Raw genomic sequence first — 23,727 nt, 5'->3', positions numbered from 1 at the left:
ATATAAAATGATCAAATCTATATTTTACTAGAGTTTTTCTGTTGTTTTGGGACATGAAATGGCATAGAACCAAAGAAAGTAATAATCTGTATCCCTTGTGATTAATGAAAAATTGAAAACTTGACTCAATGCCTAGAATAGTGACGATTTTTAAGTGGGTATCTCTGCAGAGGAGCTGAAGGGAGCAATCAGAAAAAAAGGCAATTTTTACACACATTGATACATTAACAAGGAAAAATTATTGACAGAAAAGCAAAAAGAAGAGAATTGTAATGGCACAATGAGAAATAGAAATCTTTATCTCATTTCCGTGAGCAGCAGTTCCAATATTGTTACTGTAAAACATGGAGTATATTTAAAATTTTACAACAGGCACAACAGTTTGTGACTTGGAGGGTCAAGCTCTTAGTAAGATGCAGTCTCAGGTTCTCTATTGGAATTTGTTAGATTTATAAGAATCTGTTAGATTTAAACTCTTGCTGCTCCTCCTTCCAGACCTCAGCCTCTGGCCCACATGTTCTAACCTTTACAATCTTAATGCTTTTGTGATGATGTTATGAATACAGGAGTGTCTTGTTTTCTTGATTCCCCTCTGGAAGAAAACCATCTGAGAGGTCTGAAAAAATTCCTGTTTTTTTGTTTTTTTGTTTTTTTTTTCCAGCAGGGAATTCCCATTATGCACACACATGCTACTGGAGCCCAGAGTTTTACTGTCTTATGCTACTGAAGATCAAAAAAGAAAGGGCTAAATCTTCCCCAAGGCAGGGTTTTCTGATGATAATAAGGATAATGCTTACAACCAGCTGGTAACTCAGTGAGGTACATTTGCAGGACTAAATAGTTATCATGGCCATAATACAGCCTTTTTGTATCTTCCCTAATTTTGCAAAATAATTATGTAGATCGAAGGGCGAAAAAAAATTTAAAAATTAAGGATTTTATTCTAAGCTCTCTGTAACTGATGAATCATCAAGTTATATATTAAATATTTAGTCTTCTTTGCATGTTGGATTTTTAAAAATATATTCTTTGCATGTTCTGGAATATACTTTCATGTCTCTGCTCTAACAGCTCATCTAAAATTTTATAAATTATTAATATTTCAAAGAATGTGCTCTCTGGAAAATATATAGCTCCCCCCATCCATGTGTTTTTTGGGGTTTTTTTTCCCCTCCATCTATTCAGTAATAACCATTTTGCAGAAGAGAATGAAGGTCAGCAGCCACTCATGACTTGATCAATGCATTATTTTCTTTTTTTAGTTTAAATTTTTTTTTTTTATTTTTTATTTGAAGTTTCTCAAATCTGTGCCTGTCTGCCTTTGCCTTTTCTCAGGTACTGACCACAAGTTTAATGATGAAGAGTAAATGGTATTGAGGTGGAATGAAGGATGGGAACACCAACCTACTCATATCCTCCCCACATGAGATCTTGAACTTTCTTGTTCTTTCCTCTTTTAGACTGGAGTGCATTTCTTATCTTGAAATATGAACGTTAAAGTCCTCTTACTGTGCTGTTCCTTACTCTAGAGCCTCAAGATATAAGAATATATAATAAATAATCCAGTAGTCAAAATGGGATTATTTTTCCAGTTCAGGTATTTATGAAAATTTTACAATTGATAGACTCTCAAACTTGAAATTGTCATCTTTCCTTTCTCTCTCTTCCCTCTACATTTTTTCCAGCTGTTGTTATGATGAGCCATTATTAAAATAATCACCTGAGTACAACACGAGCATCACTTGAGAATGCTTCCTACAGTGCATCATTAATGGACGTAAACACTTCTGAGTACATCAAAAACTAGTTTCACTTATAATGGATAAATTCTGTGATGTGGACGCCTGCCCATTAAAAGCTCAACTGAGAGCAGCAACCCTTTTGTGCCTGGAATCAGAAAAATAGAAGCATGCAATGATTCAAATTAACTTCCGAGATGAATTTGAGTCACTGACTGATAAATGATGGTCCTGTGATTAGTGGGGAGATTCTTTTTTCAACAAGGCTTTAATGAAATTCTCCTGTGTTTGAATTATCATGCTTCATCTCAATTTTAGGAGACACAATGTGAATGCAGAACACTGATCAAAAAGTAGCACTTGGAGAAATTTCAAACACATTTTCATTTTATTCTAAAGCTCTATATCCACCATATTTCATATAGAGATTTCAGGATGAACCTGAAACTAACATTTTTAATCTGTGTTTTAGAAACAATAACATGTTTGGTAGGGAGAAGGACATGGTAAACGAGAATGGAAGAAAAAGGAATTTTTAAGTACATAGGATTCTGTGGTATCACCATTGGTATTTTGGCTTTTTTTTTCCTCTTATTGAAAACTCTATTTTCAGGGTAAAAAAAAAAAAAAGCATTGTACTAAGATGGATGTAATTTTTATTTTGTAAAGTAACTTTTGGTTAATATCAATAGAAACCAGTAGTTCTCTTATACTAAATAGAATCCTGTTTTAAGGATTTCAGCAAAAAAGTGACTTAAGAGAATTACCTAAATCTTGTTCCAAGGGTGCAAGAAGTAAATGGCAGAAAATTGAGATAGGAGTAAATGACAGTAAAATCTAAATACAAGATATTCATCATAGCAGTGATAAAATTGTATAAATTTTTTGCAAAAGAAAGAAAATATCCCCAAGCAACCAAGTCTGAAACCTTTAAGGAATTTCAGAATAAATCTGGATGTGGTACTCTGTGCCATTTTTTTCTGGTGTTAACAGTTTCTCTTATGTTGACTGGGCTTTTTTCTTTTTCCTGAGCACACACAAATAAACTGGCACATTTCACCTTTGAACTGCACCTATCAGCTTAAAACTGCTAGTGCTTTCTGTGATTATCAACATTATTACTACAAGGAAAAAAGAATGAAGAAAGTAAACTAAGATAAATAACCCTCTCACCTCCCACGCTGATTAAATTTTAGAAATATGCTCCAGTTCTACATATCCGCCACAGGCAGCATATGTCTAAATGTACTAGCAGGACATTAAAGGCAGCTGTTGGAGACTGAGTGTTATAATTTATGGCTTAAACATCTTCATGAAGGATCTTTGCATATTAGAGCAAAACTGTAAAAAAGCTGCAGCAAAAACCACCAAAACCCTGAACGGGTCCCTCCACTAATCATTGATGAAGATAAAAATGCATTCACACAGGGATTAAGCTTAGCACCTTCAGGGTGGAGACTGCAGCCCCAGGGCTAGGGTGTCTTCCTTCCTTCCTTCCTTCCTTCCTTCCTTCCTTCCTTCCTTCCTTCCTTCCTTCCTTCCTTCCTTCCTTCCTTCCTTCCTTCCTTCCTTCCTTCCTTCCTTCCTTCCTTCCTTCCTTCCTTCCTTCCTTCCTTCCTTCCTTCCTTCCTTCCTTCCTTCCTTCCTTCCTTCCTTCCTTCCTTCCTTCCTTCCTTCCTTCCTTCCTTCCTTCCTTCCTTCCTTCCTTCCTTCCTTCCTTCCTTCCTTCCTTCCTTCCTTCCTTCCTTCCTTCCTTCCTTCCTTCCTTCCTTCCTTCCTTCCTTCCTTCCTTCCTTCCTTCCTTCCTTTCCTTCTTTTCCTTCTTTTCCTTCTTTTCCTATTAAATAAATATATCTGGTTCTTTTGGTACATCTAACCATGTCTAGTTTTAATAATGTTTTTTGGGTATATTTCAAACCTTTTTGGGTTTGATCCATTTTATTCACAGGCTTAGTTTTCCCTGGTCTTTTGTGTTTAAACCAGTTCCTAACATCAGCAAAAGTCCTATTAAATAAAAAATTAGTGTATACACACAAAATCTTCTATTGAGCATGTAAGGTTGTATAGCACATTCATGCATTACTGACTTTTCTGAGATCAGAAGTGTAGCAGAGGTGGGCAGCAAAGGCACTACACGGCTTTTTCTTCCAGGAGTACCTGAAGTGAAAGCTGTTTCAGCATTTCTGCATGTTGCTTTACACATTTTGATTGTTGCTGAAAATTTCTGGATGCTGGAGGAACTCCGTACCGTGTATATTGTATATTCCTGTGAATTCCAGAAGGAGCTTTTCCTATAAGTGTTATTGGAGAAATCTCACAGCAGACATCTCTTATTCTCTCCTTCTTTAGAAGTCAGACTGGGAGACAAAAAATATTGCTGGGACAGAAGGAATGGGATAAGGAGAAGCTGGTTATGAAGCTCAAACTATCCAACGTTCCTGAGAAGCTTTCATAATTGCTATTCTTTGTTTTGCCTTTGACTGCATTTTCCCATCACATCACATGTGATAGGTACGATCAGAAAATAAACTAACTACTCAACATGAGTGTTTGATAGGATGACTTGTATGCAAGGTAAGTACTGGTTTGTTTTTTTTTTCCTTTTCGTAAATTATACACAAAGTTGAGATCCTCTGTGCAGTAAATAATTGAGTGTACCTTGCCCTTGAATCTTCTTAAACCGCTGTCACATTTACTATCAACTTTGTTAAATTACTATTTTATATAAAGAAAGGTATTGCTACTTCTCTCTTAAAGTGAAGTGTGTCACTCCACCAGCAACAAGAAAGTGTTCTAGTGAACTGCCGTGTCCTTCTACCAGGAACATCAATGTTGTCTACACAAAGAGAAATGTGTACTGTTGACAAATGACCAACATATTAAGTCCATTTTGAGAACTAAGGCTCTATCTCTCACTATGAGGAATTTAGATTTTTTTTCCCATGAAACAATAATTTCCTAACATGATATTGTGTTTGGGTATTGTACCAAATGTGGTTTATTTCTCTAAATAAACATTGTAATACCTACTACATTAAAGAACTACAAAAGGAATACTTATTGCCTTTAACTACAAATATCTGAGGATTCCGTCAGTCAAAGAGTAAACAAAGTGGATATGAACAAATACATTTTATCCTGACAGGTAGCCTTTATGCTGAAAAATAAAAGTTTCAACTGACTGAGAATTTACAGGTTTCTTACTGAATAAGCCATTAGTGTTTTTTACCATTGACTATAGCATTTCCCCAAGTTATTTGTGGTTACTGCTTACCCCTGAGCATGGAGGATCCACATTTGATTCAAAATGTGAACATGACAACATACACCTGAATTTACATGTACCTGTGATGACCAAAGTTTGCCCTGCATTAGGAAGTTGCTTATGGAACGTCACTGGCCTACTCTTCAAAATAGATTAAAGTGACACCTTGAGAATTTCTACTGGTGTCTGTTGCCTTTAGTCAGCAATAATGAACTTGTATTATTCTCCTTTTGCAATGGTGGCACTAAAAAAAGTAATTTTGCTGGGTGAAGTGAGGAGGATTATACAAGTTCTCAGGAGGTTCCTACTCTGGTAGGACTCTCTGCTGTATTCATTGTTATATTAAAAACATTGTTTGCACAAGATAATGATTTGATTAGAGGGATGGAGCACCTCTACTGTAAGGAAAAACTAAGACAATTGGGATTGTTCAGCCTGGAGAAGATTCAGGGTGACGTAACTGTGGCCTTCCAGTACCAGAAGGGAGCCTATGGGAAAGAGGGAAAGGGATTATTACAAGGGTCTAGAGTCACAGGACAAGGGGGAAAGGCTTCACACTGAAAGACAGTAAATTTAGACTAGATGCTAGGAAGAAATTCTTTACTGTAAGGGTGGTTCTTTACTTAATAAGGTTGTCCATAGAAGCTGTGGCTGCTGCATTCCTGGAAGTGTTCCAGGAATGCAGCAGCCAAGGCCAAGTTTGGATGGGTTTCTGTGCAACCTGGTCTAGTAGAACGTTCCTACCCATGGCAGTGTGGTCTTTAAAGTTCCTTCCAACCCAGACAATTCTATGATTCAATAATTTACATGAGGCTTATGCTGAAATCCCCTGTAGCCTTATGGTTTGGGGAACCCCCAGAACAAGAAAGCTGAGAGATTATATTTCGTCCAAAAGTGGAGATAACTGATCTCAGGTTATAAATCTATATGAACAGCAGAAGCCCCAAATTACTGGATAAAAACAAGTATAGTCCACCTCTCAGCTGATGCTAAAATATCACCTTTTTGTTAGATATATTTTTTTCCATACTGAAATGTCTAAAATAAAATAAAATAAAACAATCCCCTCCCCCCAATATATCCATTCTTTGGGGAAAAAAAAAAAGTTTAGAACAGATAAATCAAATTGTTTTAACTTCTTTTTCTTCTTGCAATTTGAAAGCTGAACTAGTAAAAGGAAAAGTAATTTTATTGTATGGTGGTAAAAGTTAGACTTTCCTTGACCTTCAAGGCGTGTATTCCCTTTCCATCTAGAATAACTAATGTTTTGTCATTTTCTCCCATAGAAATAATAATAGCAATTGCAAGGGTTATAAAGTTGCAGTAGCAGCAGCAATAATTCCTTCCCTGTGAAAAACCAATACAAGGCAGATGAGAAGCCTTGTAGTACTTTCCCTGTCCATAGCTAATTTGGAATAGGTGGGCTGCTAAGAAGGCTGGAATCACTCCCCACTTCCCTTCTCCCTCACCAGCAACTTGGCTGGAAACTGCACTGTGAAAGTATGGTATTCACATATCCTCTGAATGGAGAGAAGCTGTGAGACAAGCAGAGATGAAGGAAAAACAATTCTTATCACTTACTGTGCCTATGTTATGCCAAAATAGAATGCAATATGGAGATTGTTTATCCAAAGTGAGGATGTTTTGTGCCTATCAGGGCCTGTCGGACTGTCACGAGAGGAATCAGAGATGAGTGCAGTTCTGTGCAGTTGTGAGCAAGGGTGAGTGCAAGGCAGATTCAGTTTAGATGCAATCAATATAGTATAGAATAATAAAGTAATTATTTACCCTTCTGATGATGGAATCAGATGCATCATTTTCTCTCTCCCTCTCACGTCAGTTGCCATTGTTTTCGATATGAAAATGCTCCAAGGGCTGAAATTAGTGATACTCTGCAAAAGGGAGGTTCTGTATCAGGTTTGGTTCCTCATCAAAGTGCTGAACTGGAAAAAAAAGAAGGCAGTACTAGAACCTTTGGCTGTTTTCTCTTGTCTTCATATGTGTTACCTGAGTTCGGGGACTAATCCCCATCTGGCTACACCCTCCTTTCAGGCAGTTGTAGAGAGTGAAAAAGTCCACCCTGAGCCTCCTTTTTCCAGGCTTAACACTCCCAGATCCCTCAGCTGCTCCTCATGAGATTTGTGCTCCAGACCCTTCCCCAGAACATTCCAGAACCTCAACTGAGGAGCCTACAACTGGACACAGGATTTGAGGCGTGGCCTCACCAGTGCCCAGTACAAGGGAACAATCACTGCCCTGCTCCTGGTAGCCACACTATTGCTTATCCAGGCCAGGATGCCACTGGCTGCCTTGGCCACCTGGGCACACATGCTGGCTCACATTCAGGTGGCTGTTAGCCAGCAGTCCCACACACTTTTCCAATTATTCCAACATGGCTGATTTCAGCAGAAAAATGCAATGGAATTGTTACTAGCATAGTGAATATGTTCACATTACACTTTTAGTCTGCTTTAAAAATGATTTGATGAAACCAACAGGCCCTACTAACACTGTTCTCTGTTGGATTAAAGTTTCCTGTTTTAGGTAGGTGTCCTCCCTACAACTTCCTCATGTTGTATTATTTCAGCAGCTCTTGTACCAACAAAACAACTGTAAAAATGAAGCAAGTTTTATTTCTTTTTCACCTTTTGCTGGAATGTGTTGCTTGCCATTTTAAGCTGTTTTAAATTTCTTTTTGTTATGAAAATCTGAAATCTATGGTTTACACACTTTCATAAAAATGACTGAGTTTTTTGTTAATTTTTAATATTAGTTAATACTTTTAACACTTTTGAGGTATTCCATATACCCCTGTTCATCCTAACTTTATGACTTTAACTTATCCTTGTAAGAAATGTTTTCTACTAATTAAAAATATCTTGATTTTGCTTTGGATTTTGATCTAACTTGATTTACTTTTAAATTTGTGAAGAAAATAGGCTTAGCTTATCCTGTGCTAAACTTCTGCAAAAATGTATCCAATTCTTTAAAGATTTTTCAGTATAATTTTATGTAGTTTATCTTGATCTTCATGAAGAAAATAGTAGATACATTTACATCTACAGTTCTGTTGGCTGCAGAATCATAAAATAATAGAATGATTGGGCTGGACAATGTGTTCCAGCGCCTTGCCACTGTCATAATGTTCCTGATATGCAATCTAAATCTACCCTCTTTCAGTTCAGAACCATTACCTCTTATCCTGTCCCTCTTCAGCTCTTTTATAATTATAATTTAGGTACTAAAAGGCTGCTATAAAGTCTTCCCAGAGCCTCCTTATTTCCAGGCTAACAACTCCAACTCTCTTAGACTTGCATCATAGACAGGTGCTCCAGTTCTCTGATCATCTTCATGGTCCTCCCCTGGACTCCAAGAGGGCCACATTCTTCTAATGCTGGGGGCCCCAGAAATGACTTTTCGGAAACTGTTTATGAGTACTGGAAGAATGGTTTCTTTCTGTGATCAAGCATGTCTTGTTGCAGTGGGTTTTTTCAGTATGTCAATATGATACCTTGATTTCTCACTTGCTTCAGCTGCTGTTTTGTTGATTATGCCTGTAGATTTTATCCTTCCAAAATTTATGCAATAACACCATTTAAATAAGTTGCTGCTTTGAATATTCTTTGACTGTCACTAATTTGGATTCTAAATATAAAAAGATTTGGAAAATATATTTTCCTTTCTTTATTTCTCAATATGTCTAATTTTGTCCAGAGTTGCTCTCGGGTATGTGCCTTGGAGAACTAATGCATCAGCCACCACCAGTGATAGAGCACTGCCAGGAATTTGGTCCAGCAAAGATCCCAACAGGAAACAGGGGTGTGAATCAAAGGGAACTTCCACACATAGCAGCAGTAATTCAGTTGAGTAGTGAACTCCATTACCAGAGTTAACTGCTTGAAAATGGAGGTTTCAAGGAGATCATCAGCTTCCTTAGGCAGCAATTTCAAGTGAAGTGACAAATACTATGAGCTATGTTATCCATGAAAATAGAACAATTTCCACAATCATATGAAATGATGATGGATCAGCCAGTAAACTCATTTTTTATGCCACATAAGTGCTAAAGAATCTGCAAGAAGTACTCTGCAATAATGCCAGTACTATTTTTTTTAGTGTTAATGAAAGACACACAAAAAATAGTTTTAAACAGAAGAAATATTTGTCTTACGGTGTGTTCAACACAGCCTCTTCATTGCCTTGGGTAAAGGCTATGAAGACTAATGTGAAATATTAAATGGGAATGCCAAAAGATTTTATTAAAATATTAATAATGCTGAGTTTTCTAAATCATGTTGAAAAAGAAGGCATTGCTGTTGAGAAATTTAAGGGGTCAAAGTACAAATATTATGTGCATAAGTGTATAGCTGCTGACAATAGATTTTAAAACATTGATGTTTTCAGGCTGCCATGATCAACTTGAAAATCTGCATAGACTATTTTTTCCCATAGAATAATACTTAGATATAAAAGCATATAAAAATATCAGCAAGGGTGTTGTAAGCAGACAACTTCTTTCAGTTAACCATCTAAATGCATTCTGACTTTAAATCACTCTATTTTTTGTGTTCTATGTTTATATAGACATAGCTATCATTGTATTTATTCCTTAACACTACATTGCATCTTTCTAAAAAAAAAACAAAAAAAACCAAAAAAAACTAGAGAAATGTTGCACTTGGAGGTTAGAAACCCATCAATCTTCCAAAATATGAAAATGTGCATATGAGGTATGCTTCTTTTTTTAACCTGTCTTTTACATACCTGTAATTGTTTTCACTCAAGTGGGGCTTTTCTCAGGATCAATGACCATGTGATTTGTAGGGAATAATCTTGCTTGAATCCTGATAATTTGACTTTGACTCAAAATATGTTTAGAAAAACAATACTCTGTAAAAAAGCTCATTGAATTCAGAAGGTGACATCTATAAAATAATGTTTGCAACAATCCTAAAATAAGAATGAAACTGCAAAATGTGTGAAATTTGACTATGGCTTGGCTGTATTTTATGTGATTGGTTGGTTTGTTTTAATTTGGAACAGTGGAAAACTATATAGAACCTGACTACTGTAAAATCTGAGAGAAAAATTACTGAAAAGTGTGTGCGAAGGTTTACTTTGTTCACTTGGAGCAGCAAAGGGCTAAAGATATCCTTTTAGTTTCTCATGGCTGTTTGTTTTTCTGTTTCAGTGTTGTATATTGGCTTTCATTCAGAGGGATTCTGAGTATCTTGTGTATCTCTTACACGCGCATCTGCAAATCTGTGAGTAAACAGTCAAACTGGTGAGTATGTACTTGTCAGCCTAGCTAAATATTAAAGCTTGGTAAATGCTTACTCAAAAATAACTTAAGATTATTCATTTACTTTTGAAGAGAGCAAAATTTCCATAGGATATTTGCAATTTACTGATTAAAAAAATGAGAAATTCCTTTGAAATAAGGGGTATATGCAAAAAATATCTTTTATACTGATCTGAAAATTTTTCGTTGCCTATTTCCATTTTCTTTTTTATCTGAAAAGTTGATACAGTGAATTATCTTCAAGTGAAAATGAGATAAAAATCATCACTACTCAATAAAACTCATCTAGCAGGAGTTTAATGATTTTTATTCCATTATAGCTACTCTGAACTTTCATGAAGTGAGGAGCACATCTACCCACTTCTGTTATTTTCATTCTGCTATTTTTTAGAACATGATTAGAGTACTTAGAATCTTTAATTTGCATAATTTCAAGATACCTTTTATCTTCTGGGAAATATATCTCTTCAGAACTCTTGTAATTAATCCTTATTTCATGAAACTTCTAAAATGGACAAAAGTCACTAACTTGTTTGCCCCTTTCATGGAGCAATGTCTTGTTCCCTTGTTTCTAAGGTACTGGTGATGCAAAAAGCCTGTGCATTCAGGAAAGAGAAAGAAAATTCACTTCTGCTACAGAATGGGATGTTTTATCTCACCCTTCATGTAAATGAAAGTATTGTTCCCTTAATAAACCTCAAGGAAAAAATATTTATTTCTGAACAAAGTTCCAGTATTAAGATGTCACGTATTATTACTACAGATCATGTTAATTAAATGATAATTTGTTAAAAATGCATATCCCAAGTGACCAAAACGTGCCATGGGTGTCAAGGAAAGCTGAAGCCAACAGGAGCCAAGGCCAAGCCCATCAGTGATGGTGATAGCTCCTCTGGGATAACAGATTTAAGAAGGAGGGAAAACTGCTGACACAGCAGCCAGACAAAGGATTGAGAATATGTGAGAGAAACAGCTCTGAAGAAAACAGAGAAGAAAAAGGGAGAAAAGCTCCTCCAGGTGTTCCAGATGCCAGAGCAGAAATTCCCTTGCAGCCCATGGTAAGTTTTAGTTCACTGAAAGTTTTGTAAATGCTGCTGACAGCTCCAAATGTGCCTGGTTAAATGGGAGCAAATATCTGTGCGTTGCATGGTACCTTGGCTGAGTGACTGATTCAAGGGTAGCCAGAAAAACTATACCAAAAGGGAGTAGCAGTTGGAATCTTGCTCATTAGATGCCTTGTTAATATTTTGGTTTGTGATTGTGTGCCTATGTGAGCCCAAGCACACCAAAATACTTCATTAGGTTTTGTGTTTCTGATTAAAAGAAAAAATCCTGTTTCTTTTGTACATTTTAGTTCTCAAGAAAGCCTTAAAAAAAAAGAAAAATAATTTTATATAATTAGCATTTTTATTTTTAACCTTTGTATAATAGTCTGTCCTTATTTCCAACCCTCTTATTTTTGTAATTCTGCAGGCTGTAATTCTACTGTTTGCACACACAGTTCTTTGATTGTAAGTTGTTTTATTTTTTCATTTGGTGTTAGGAGTACTACTATTTTTTTACCAAATAATTATATTTCAGAAAGGCACTATTCTGCTCTCATTCTTCCTGTGTTACACAGCATGTTTTTGGGCAAAATGTTTTTTGTCTCTCCTGCCTCAAATTGTTCCATGCTGTATTTCAGTACTGAGTCAAAAGAATCGCTTTCAGATATCTCAAATATATGTAAAGAGACATACATATTTATGTATTTGTTATTAATCTATTATTGTGAAAACCTCTGTGATTCTTTTTATTAGTTAAAAACATTAAAACCTCTGGCCCATGTGACTTCTGCTAAAGAAAGGCTTTATAACTATGTTAGTTTCTTCAGTGGACAAGATGGCTTAAACTAGATGACAAATAAAGTTAGTTTCAATATAAGATTAAAGAGGAAGACACATCAGAAGACATTCAAGATTCTGTTCATAATGGTCCTCCCATATGTTGGATGAATATCACATGAATCTGACATTGCCCATCCAGTCAGTTAAATGAATAAGATGTCTGATGTACAACTTCACCAGTTGCCATTAAACAAAGTAAGTTTTACTTTGAGCAAAAGCTGATATTCACGTTCAACAATTTACATTACATTTTAGTCATGAAAATAATTAATCCATTGTGCAAATGAATGAAATTGATATTAGAGATCAGTAACATTTACCAAAAAAAAAAAAAAAAAAAATTAAAGTATTGAAGCACATTATGATGTTCCAATCCTGCAGTTGGCTTTCAACATGGTTTTCAGGAAAAACACAAGTGTTGGCCACTGTAGAAATGCAAGACGAATGGTGTAGGTGAACACTGCATTTGCCAGTCCCTAATCTAATTGATTCAAAGTAGGTTTTTCATTTTTATTTATTTTAGTAAATGAATTCTTGTTGGCTGAAGGAAATAAACAAAGTCTTAGCAGGTAAACTCAGCCGAGCATGTCAGAGTGATGATAGTCTCTCTTTGTGAGTGACCACGACACAGACCCAGTCCAGCAGGGAATCTGAATCATTTATTCAAAGAAACAGACAGGTTTCATACACTTTTCAAGGCACAGTATTTCCTTACATGGTAATTCTCACTACTGACCTATCCCATGTTGCCACATCAGCAGAATGCTTTCTAAATGTCCTTCTCTGGGGTGATTATGTGCTGTTCTCTCGTCTGTCAGCTTCCAGCAGGCTCCTCTGCCTTAGGGGTCTGCAGTGGGACACCTCCTTCCCCCAAGTTCAGGTGGAAACAATCCTCTCTGTGCTGCCATGTGTTTCTGCAGCACAGCCTGCAGCCCAACTCCATCCCATCTCTTCCCACATCTCTCTGAAAAACCATTTTTAGCCTTGGGGCTAAAGATTAGTGTAAGATTTCCATTTGATGTCAGATGATTTTCAGTTTTGTAATCTGATTTGTAAACCAATATATTAGAAAGTAGTTTCCCAAAAAGTTAAAATTTGCTGTTTTATTGCTAGGGCTGTTATAGTGGAGTACAACATGTTTATTCTGCATTTTGTGTATTGAAATATCAGTACTGAACATCTAAATACTGTAGTTTAGATAAGAAATAGTAGCTATTTATATTTATAAGTAATTTGTTGCGAAATTATTCCACAGTGGTTTTGAAAATGAAGTATTTCTGCAACTATAGTTTTCCTTTTAAGCTTTGAATATCCATAGTGAAGGATATCATTATCCATCCAGCCAAATGGCTTGTACCCAGCAATAGCCAGTAGCAGATTCTAGGCAAAGCACATAGTAAAGCAGAGAAGCCCTTCCCCCTTTAGCTTCCAGACACAAGCAGATTAATGGCTTTATTAGCCAGCAGCTACATCAAACCACTGTATTTAGTGGCTGGGAATTGATATCTCTTGCATGAACTTATCTCATCTTCTTATGAATTCATTTATACTTCGGGTCTCTTGTGAATTTCACTATTTAATCACATTTTGTGTGGAGAATGTAATTCCTGCTTATGACTTTGAATTGCTGACTGGGACTGTGGTAGTATCATGATTTTCCTTTTCTCTCCTATGAAAAATAAGGAATAAATGTTCATTGTTTAACTTTGTGTATATTTGTTATTATGCTGTAGGCATCTGTTGATTTTTTTTCTATAATTGCTTTTTTTTTTCTGTCTAAAGTTGATGGGGTATATTTTGTCTACACATTTCTAAATAGAGAGGCTATTATTTATAGAATCCTAGAATCATGGAATGGTTTGGTTTGGAAGGGACCTTAAAGATGAACCAGTTCAATCCCCTGCCATGGATAGCATATGGAAAATGACACTATCAAAAGCCAATGTCCATAAAGGAGACAGGGGAGTCCTGCAAATTTATTCAAATAGAGGGAGGGAGTCCACCAGGTTTTTTCTCTCACCCACGGGGTTTTCTCTCTCTCGGTTTCAACGGGCACAGCCTGCTTTTATCCTAAACTCCTGGCTGCATGTTATTGTCTTCTTTTCCCCATTGGCTGTGGTAGTAGGAAGGTACAACCTTCCTGAACCACCTATCACATATTCCCCTCTTCAACCAGTTGCTTTACCCCTAAGTTCAGATGTTCAGGCTTGTGCAGACCCACTTGTCTGTTTTAGGAGCCAAGCTGTCTGGGCTCTGCAATAAACCTGCTGCCCAAAGTTAGCAGAGATGTTAAGACCCATTTCAAAGACGATAACCCCCATACCTTCACCCATCAAATTTTTTGTAAAGACATAAGCACACATCTTTCCTCTCAACAGGACACCTTCCACTAGACAAGGTTGCTCAGAGCTCCACCCAAACTGGTCTTGAACATTGTCAGGGATAGGGTATTGTCTCAGTTTAATGACAAATTTAGGAGAAGACACCCTGGAATGAGTTGTCTCCTCTAAAAGTGTTACAACAATCCCTTTCCATCAATTGGAAATTAACACTAATGAATGAAAGTAAAAAAAAAAAAAAAAAAAAAAGACCAATAGCAATGGTTTATTAACAGAATGCCCGCAAGGCAAGGAAAAAATTCTAAGTGCTGGATAATATACTGTCAGATCTTATGCCAAGCACACTGGAACAAAACCCCAAAATTTCAGGGAAAAAATACTGGCTCATACCATGTGGTAGAGGATGGTGTCATTGGTCTCAAGAGAAAAAGCAAGCAGGAGCTTCGTACCCCTGTTCAGGCAGACAGATGAAAACCTCTGGCACAGACCTCCTCTCCACCAGCAGATGAAGCAGGTGGGCTTGGTGTGCTCTCTATCCTGGGCTCAGCTTTCCCGAGGTTTGGGGCCAGGATGGAGCAGCTTCTCTGGCCTGGTGGTCCTTACCAGCCTCTCTCCTGCAGGTCACATTTTCTCTCTCTGGTCCTGGACTAAACAATCTGTCCAGCTCACCTCAAGATTGCCCAAGGGTTGCTGCTGCAGCTTCTCCAAGGCCAGGGGAAGAAAAACCTTCTCACCCGGGCTAACAAAACCAAGCTAGCCAAGCCAAACCCAGACCACACTGCCCCCAGACATGTGGGGAGTGAGGCTTTGTTAAAAAAACACCAACAAGGCCAAGGCTCATCCCTGCTCTGGACCCACCTCAAAGATTCAGCAATCATTTTGGGGCATAAAACAGAGGATCAGGGAATACACTTTCACCATAAATCACCCCAAGACAGGCATCCACAGCTTCTCAGAGAAACCTGTTCCAGTGCCACACAGGATATATTTTTTTTTCCTAATGTCTAACCAAAATTTCCTTTCTATCATTTTGAAAGAGGGGAGATTTGTCTCTCCATTTTGTTTCCCCATTTCTTTTTTCCCCATTTTAAATTTGACCAGTTTAGGGACCATAACTATATGTGATATTGATAGCATGGGGTGTTATCCTCCATGGATTTCAATATTAGCATTGTCAGAATTTTTTGCCTATGTCCTCAGCTACTGATAGCTCCTTACATCTTACTGGCCTCAAGGTCATCTGAACTCCTGCTACACTGAGCAGGATAAGAAATTTCATTTTTCCATTATTTTGTTTAAAATATAAATTGCTTCTGATACCATGATTTTTTTATGGGATTTTGTTAATTGTCCAGAATATGCTCATGTCAGGGCAATTCAAAGTTTAAAGGCTTCTTGCAAGTTGTACTGAATCTCTTATTCCAAAGAGAGAGATTAAAAAGAGAGAGAAGAGAGTATAAATAACAATAAAAAATAGTAATAAAAAAGCAAGAAAAATGCAGTCAGGCAGAATTTGTCCTTGACTGCAGATTAACATTCAGTGATACAGGGTTAGGAATGAGAGATGCTGATAACCAGAATTTAAGTGGAATCCTTCACAATTTTGGGCAGGGATGTGAAGCAAGAGGATAGATGGAAGTTCATGCCTGCTGTGTAGATCACTGGTGTGTAAAGTAATGTGTGTGGGAAAGTAATGCTTTTTTCCTTTAGCCTCTAGAGACCATTGGGATTTTTCCATGCTTGTGTATTTCCTCATAATTAATGGAAGAAAAAAACCTGGGTTCATTGCCACCATTATAGGACAAAATGCTTCTACTCCTCCACTGAATATTATATTTGAAGCAAATGGCTGACTGGTCCAGCTCTAGGAGAAGTGAATTCTGTTTTCAAAAGGAAAGGACAACAGATAAGAATAATAAAAGTGAAAAACAAAGAAGATGAGAAGGAAAGGTGGAAAAGAGGATGATTCTGTAGTCTCATTCTCCTCCCACTGCGAGCCGAATGCCTAATGGGGTGTGCAGCTACTCCCTCTTCCTTTAACTTAGAACTTTAGAGGACTTTGAAAGAGATTGGTAAATTTTTTTATGAATAACAAATTAATAAAGTAACTTCTAAAATCTGATGAGTGCAATAGGTTTAAAATAAATAGAATAATAACAAAATTGTCCTCCTATCCATTAGGTACAGTGGAAATTTTAATATGCCTATTCTTAATCCAGCAACATTCCACAGCTGTTACAACTGTATATGAATTCCATAAAATTCTCTAAAAGCACATACAATTTTCATGGTGATGGGGACTTTTCCACATGTTGCTGCCTTCTGTACTTCTGAAGCAGGTCCTGGTCTCTGCATGTGCTTTGCCCACAGCCGCACTACCTGCCTTCAGCTTTCTTAAAGGAGGTCCTTGCCTCAGATTGCTCAGAAGCAACCTCCTGGTTTGGGGACTCAGCCTTTCCCATCTAGCACATAAAACACTGTTCTAGGAAATAGCAGCACACAGTGCATAGTAGGGACACAAGGAAATTTTATATTCTGATAGTCAATAGGTTTGCATTAATATCCAAATTATAATTTTGAACTTCTTGTCATTGCATTATGCATACATATACCAAGTCACATTCCATGTTTACATTAGTTTAGAAGGCATAAGGATCAGAGAAATACAGGCTGCCATCTCCAGAATGAGGGTTGTACAATAAGTCTAAAAATTTCTCAGGCTTCATTTAATTTTTTTCTTGCTAGTTTTGCTACTGTCTGGGGGTGAACAGCATTACCCTAGGAAAGAAAGAAGAGGTGGAGATATTGGATAGCATTTGATATTAGTATTAAGAGTGAAAAATACAAGGCATGTTTTTTATATATAGTGAGAGAAAGAGCACAACTTTTTAATGTCCTTACTTGTGTCTTTGTGTATTGATTCTTTTTCTGAGCCTTCAACTGCAACTGAAGTTTAACAATAATGTCCTTTTCAAGGTCTTCGTAAATTTCCCTTCAGGTTTCACTTAGGGAATCATAGGATAACTTATTCTTTATGAAAATACCTTCAGTTAGGATGTTTCATAGGTCACCATTATTAGAAAATAAAAAGAATGGGTGTTGTAAACCTGGGTGGAAGGCTGTTCAAGAGAAGTTGAGCTCTTCAGTGGTCAGGGATTTAATTTCATATAGACATAAGGGAAGTCAGTTCAAGAACATCACTAACTTAGTTACAGACTTAAAAGTGTTCACAGGAATCAGTGTATCCTGGAGGCATCAGAAAATTTGCTCAGATTAAGAAACCAGAATATGTGAAACTTCATAAATATATACAATTCAGAAACTGGAGGAGAGGAAAAAAGAAAGATCCTTAATTTCTGGAAAATCACTTGCAGGGAAGAAATGTGGATGTATGCTATTCTCTTAAGCTAGAATCAGAATTCAGAGTTGCACCATATTTGAACAGAAAGTGAGTGTTATTGAATGGCCATATAGTTACCTTTTATTCTCACATCTGAAGTGTTGTTTTGCAATGTGTTATTAAATGAGTTGCTAAGTTATCAGGGTGTATAAGTATGAAGATGTGTGTATTTAGTCAGAAGCCTGTAAAAGTGCTTGGGAGAATCTTTTTAAAAGACTTCAGTAGTGCACCATGAAGAAGCATCATCAAATGATAAGCATGTGACTGAGGATGAAGGGAAACAGATTTATTAATGTCTTATAAATAAAGCTAGCAGAGAGACTTGATGTGTGATAAATTTGTTTATCTCTGCAAGTACAGCTGCTGAGTATCTTAATTCTTCACTTTAAAAGAAAGTGTCTGTGGTAAATTAATAAAGTCTTGATATACATGTATAATGACCAGGGTTTTTTCTACTCCTTCCCACAGCATAGCTTCCCTTTCATCTCTTCTGGAAAGCAACTTACAATATAATTATTATAGAGAGTCAAGAGGATTACTTAATGGAAGAAATAAATCAGCAATGTTATTAGAGCATGAAATCAAGTATATTGAATATAAAACAGAACCCCTATATTATGTTTAGCTCACATGAGTAGGCTTATTCGAGTCAATGGAAATATGTGCATAAATAATACTTTTAAGAATTAAGTCCTTGAATAACTGGTTTTAGTATCTGGACATAATACCCTTACAGAAAATTTAATAGTATTACAGTAATGTTCACTGCTCCCTTTTTATTTTTCTAATGTTTAACTTGGTTTATTTGAGCTGGTTAAATCTTCCTGCAGAAAATTCCCTAAGCCTTTGCTTCAGTTGGTTTTTGTTTCTTTTTTTGAGTTTGTTGGTGTTTTTGTTTTGGTGTGGGTTTTTTTTGTTTGTTTGTTTGGGGTTTTTTTTGTTTTTTTTTTTTAATAAACTCAATAAATGCAGAATTTGTCTGTACTGGATAGATATTTTTGGATGTGTTTTGATTCATGCATCTGAGTAAGGACTGTGGAGTATAAGCAAAGAAACTGAGTAAAATAATGTGTTTATTAAGGATGGGAAGAAGCCATACATTGCATATGTGTTTCTGTATTTAAGAGGAAGTACTTTCACTAATTCTGTGTCTCCAATGAAGCAGATACGTACAAAGAGGAAACTTAATTTGTTAACATAGGAAATGAAATACAACAAAACTGGAAAAGTTGGCTGAATAATTCTCTGTCCTTAGAATCTGCAAATTATTTAAGAAAATATAGCTGACTTGCACTGCCAGCTACCGTGACTAGCTATGTTAAAACATTCCACAAACAGTCTTTTGTCAGTCTGTACACATACTAGCTAAGACCATGCTGTTCACCATGGAAAATAAATTTTAACAATACTGTGGGAATGGATTAATTGGCAGTCTTTGTTTACTCTGTCTTGATTCCTTTGCTGTAAAAGTCTATTTCCTGTATGCAGTAAGTCATTTCATACTAGAGAGATTTCACCTGGAGCATAATATCCTATAAGCCAGAAAGAAATTTTCAGATGTGTTGCTTTATTGACTTCTCCCTGACTGAAATTGGATCCCTGTATCTTCATTAAAATTATCTGAAAATATGTATATATTTAAAATTAAGATATAAACAAATGTGGGAGGGAGTGGAAAGCACTTTTCATTTTGACTTTCACGTATTTGCGTCATATTTTTCCTCAATATGTTTTATATGTGTTTAGCATATTGCTCACTTTTCACAAGGTCCCATTTGTTGTTTACAATATTATTTATTATTATATTTATTCTTTATGCTATTTTATTTATTGTTTATTTAGCATTTTTATTAAGTTTCAATGAACATTTAGGTTAAAGCATCAGTGTATAAAACTTGTCAGAGAATTGAAACTGGTTGAGATTAGAAGATTGTTCTTAAAAATTAGAGTTTAGAAGATTCTTATTGTTTCCTAATGTTTTAACAATTTGGGCTTTTTTTTTTACATTTCTGCATTTCAAGTAGAAATGAACATAAATTCTACAGTTTTTAAGGAACTAATAAGATTTGTAGTTAATACATGGAATAAAGGTTTCTGTGTAAACTTAAAAACTATTGAAGTAAAGACTTTTTTCCCTGTTGCACATTTTGCTCTATTGTGGTTGGGCATTTAATTTGGGCAGTTAACTGGAAGGAAACCTACAATTGTTTTTGCTTTCCATAATTTCTAATAATTACACCTAAAAATTAACATAAATGTTATTCTTTGCAAGTAATAAGCTAGCTGAGGTCAAACTGTTTGACTGTAGTACCATTTTTGTATTTTCAGGTGGCTTTGATGCAATATTATTCCTTCCCTCTTGATTGTGTGATGGTGGATCATTATACCACACATTTCCACATATCCTTTTAAGAGTGGTCAGAACTGTGTTTTGGGGTGTTTTTTTCCACTGATATATCTATAGTGAAGGATTTTATCATGCAAGTTATTCATAGGCTGTTTTTATAGTCAGTGAAGAGAAACACAGAAGATTCATCTGACCTGGTTCAGCCATTTATTCAGAGTTAGGTAAATTGTGCCCAGAGGTTACATTTTCCCTTGTTCTAAAGTGAACTTAGATGACTGGCTTAGCTGGAGATGTCTGTAGTGTTCAAAATCTGCAACTCACTGAAGTGAATCCTGCCCAGGTTTTTTTCATTCTGAATATTATCATGTAAGGAAGAGCTAAAATGTGGTTACAGGTCACCACTGTGCACTGCTAAGTTTTCCAATTTCCTTGGCTAGTTATCCAACTTCTTTCATAGGAAAACAAGGGGACAAGTCAAAGAAGTAAGGGATGGTCTTTTTGGAAAAATTTATTGTGGGCCCCCATATATTTGACTTGGAAGGGTTTAGCCCATGTAGATCAAACCCAGTTGTCCTCTAGACTTTTCAGAGGAAGACTTAATTTAGAAAAAGCTGAGAATAATTTTTAAAATTCCAGTCATAAGGAGAGCTCTTTCTAGCATGCCTTATGGTATTAAATTTTCACATAGGATACCTGCAGTGACTGTGTTGACAAAGATTATCATTGCACTTGCATGCTGCAGACTGAGGGATAAAAATGTGGTTTGGGGAATAAGGATGAAGGAGGGAATCTGTTTGTATAAACACGTACTCTCCTCAATGTCCTCTGTGTTTACCTTTGAATTGGTTATTTTGCCTTTATCTGTTAAACTTGGAGAATAATTTAAGTTAAGAGTTTGGACATTCACCAAAGTGATGAAAGATGTGGATGTCTGAAAAGAAATCTCTAGAATAGTAATGAAACTGTGTGGATCCAGTTTGGGAGAGCCGGTAAGGGACACAGGGCATTCCTTCATAAAAGTAAACTTCTGAATATATTTACACTTACTGAAATTTATTCTGCTTAGGAAATGGCTGTCTATCACTTGTGTGTCAAAATAGCTGTAGACTGAAGGGGTGTATGTGTGTGATTTCTGAGTTTTCTGTCGAAAAAAGTAAAGCAGAGTCTAAAAAATCTGCTGCAGTATAAGGAGTTTGTATGAGTATAATCAGAAATATATAAAAATACTGAGGAAAAACATTTATTCCTGTATCTTTCTAAGTCTTTATTGGATAAAAACTAACAAAATATATTAGTCAGAAAAAAAACCAAACCCTATAAAATATGTGCTGGGAAGAAGGTAATAATTTACTTAGCTAATAAAATTATTTTTTAAGGTCAGCAAATAATAATGGAACATAGTTAATTTGAAGGAAGACAGTTTGCTTTACAGGTTCCAAAATATTTCTGGGACATTGCAAATAGATGATTTTTAAGGTGACTTCCAACCCTAGCCCTTCTATGATTCTGTGAATAAAAATATTGATGCTGTATGATGTGCTTCCTCCTAAACTGTATTTCCTTGGTATGGTATGGCTTCACTAGGGATATGTTTCTGCCATGTGCAGGAAAGAAAACAGAAATATTCAGCTGAAAAATAACTATTGGAATAAAAATAATTAGACTGAAAGCAGCAAATCATACTAAGATGAGAATAAAATATTTTAATTATATCCTTTAATAATATTTGTTTAAATACAAGGCAATATAAATATGATCAGAATTTTTGTTATATATGATACCATCAGTGACATAATTTGTGGGGGTTTTCTGGAAGTCTCTAGAAATTCTAGGAAAAGAAACATTCATTTTCTTAAACTAACCTTTCCTGGTAGATTTTAGCTCCTGTGAAGTCTTTAGGGATGCATTACAGAACACCAAAATATTTGCTACAAACTTGGGGATGTTATTTCTAATATAAAGCACAAAACTTGCTCTTGAGAATATTGTACTTCACACAGAAAACAAAAGATTAAATTTATTGATCTCAGGATTTGTAAATCCTAAATGTAGTTTGAGGTCACATTTTCATAAATTTTTTCCATCCTCAGTTCCCACAAATCTTGGAACTGGCTTCCATATATAATGGTTATGTAACTGCTAAAACAAGTTACCAGCTGAAGAAGTAGATGAATCTTTTAAAATCCCCTACATAGTATATTTAGAAATCTTTATTAAGACATTTTTAATTTTAGCTTTACTGAAGCAAAGAAGGATCTAGGATCCGAGGAGAAAAGAGAAAGAACAGAGAAAATGAAAAGGGAAGCTCACATCTGATGGCTGCAGGTTAATGCAATTGTTCAAAAGAGGTAAAATTAAAGGACGTTTTCCCTTTGCAGCAGCCCTTTGAATTCACTTCCCAGAGTCACTCAAGCATTCACAGATGCCCAGCATGTTGGGACCTACTGCCTCCAAGTTCTCTTTCATCTCTGTTGCCTCCTCTCAGATTTTTGTGCTCAACCTTGATGCAGGAAAAAAATGCAAGTGTCTATTGCCCCCTATTTGTCACTTATTTTTTCATAAAGGAGTAGTTTATAAAACCAATGTTATAATACTGGGGGGACTGAACTACAGAGTCATGCAGGCTGGTATATATAAACATTAGCTCAGGTTTACACTCTTAAATCAATTGAGAGTTTCAGAATCAGAGTGTTACCAGGTAAGATGTGCTTGCTTTCTCTGAGCACCAATATCATCAGGTTCAATATTTAAAAAAAGAAACTTCCAGATGGACATAAGCCAGTGAATGGTCTTCCTGTATCATGGAGACAACTTCTGAATTAAATCTCTTGTGGAATCACAGTGATCAGCAAGAGGTGAGGATTTGTGTAGGGAAACCCTATACTGCCTGCTCCTTCAGGAGCTTCTTGGGCTGAGGTCTAATTTCAGCTGAATGAGAGAAGCAACAAGTTTTGACTTCATATCTCCAAGTTATCCTGCAGAGTAAGGTGATGAAAAAAATAAAATAAAAAAGAAAAATGTTTAGAATATTGTCCATTATAGCTTACGGGTAATTTTCATAAGTATGTTCAAAAGGTAATTTATATTATTCATTAAAACTACCTCACAAATCAGGATTTTTTTTAAATTAAAATGAATGATTACAAAAATACAAGCATTTTGGATTTTGGTCAGAGTGTTTCATTTGGAAAGTGAAAACATAGTGAAAATTGAGCTTCAAGTATCACTTGCCTCTGTTTTACTTTGCTCTCCAACTGCACTTGATCTCTGTACTGTGGTATTGTTCATCATGAAAAGTCAACCAGGCCAACCATATTCACTTGTGAAACTTCAGCCGAAACAGAAATGTCAGAAATTTTTTGTTTCCTCTTTTATAACAGAAATTTGCTTTTTTACACCTAAGGTATGGCTACCTTTTTTTCTTTAAGCCTTTAAGTTTTCCTCTGGTT

At 36.0% G+C, this 23,727-nt stretch overlaps 1 long non-coding RNA gene across 8 annotated transcripts in view; it reads left to right on the top strand.

Moving 5' to 3' along the window:
* Positions 1-23,057, top strand: part of LOC135294928 (uncharacterized) — a 56,252-nt gene extending 33,195 nt beyond the window's left edge. The window contains exons 3-6 of one of the 8 annotated variants that reach the window (XR_010356909.1): positions 8,719-8,866; positions 10,196-11,364; positions 20,260-21,267; positions 22,513-23,057. This is a non-coding gene — a long non-coding RNA (uncharacterized LOC135294928). The other 7 variants (XR_010356910.1, XR_010356915.1, XR_010356913.1 and 4 more) reach the window with 7 other exon arrangements.
* The last annotated feature ends 670 nt before the right edge of the window (positions 23,058-23,727 follow it).

The sequence above is a fragment of the Passer domesticus genome, chromosome 2 (genome assembly GCF_036417665.1).
Source record: "Passer domesticus isolate bPasDom1 chromosome 2, bPasDom1.hap1, whole genome shotgun sequence".
Classification (NCBI taxonomy): domain Eukaryota; kingdom Metazoa; phylum Chordata; class Aves; order Passeriformes; family Passeridae; genus Passer; species Passer domesticus.
This window is presented reverse-complemented; position numbering and strand designations above follow the sequence as displayed.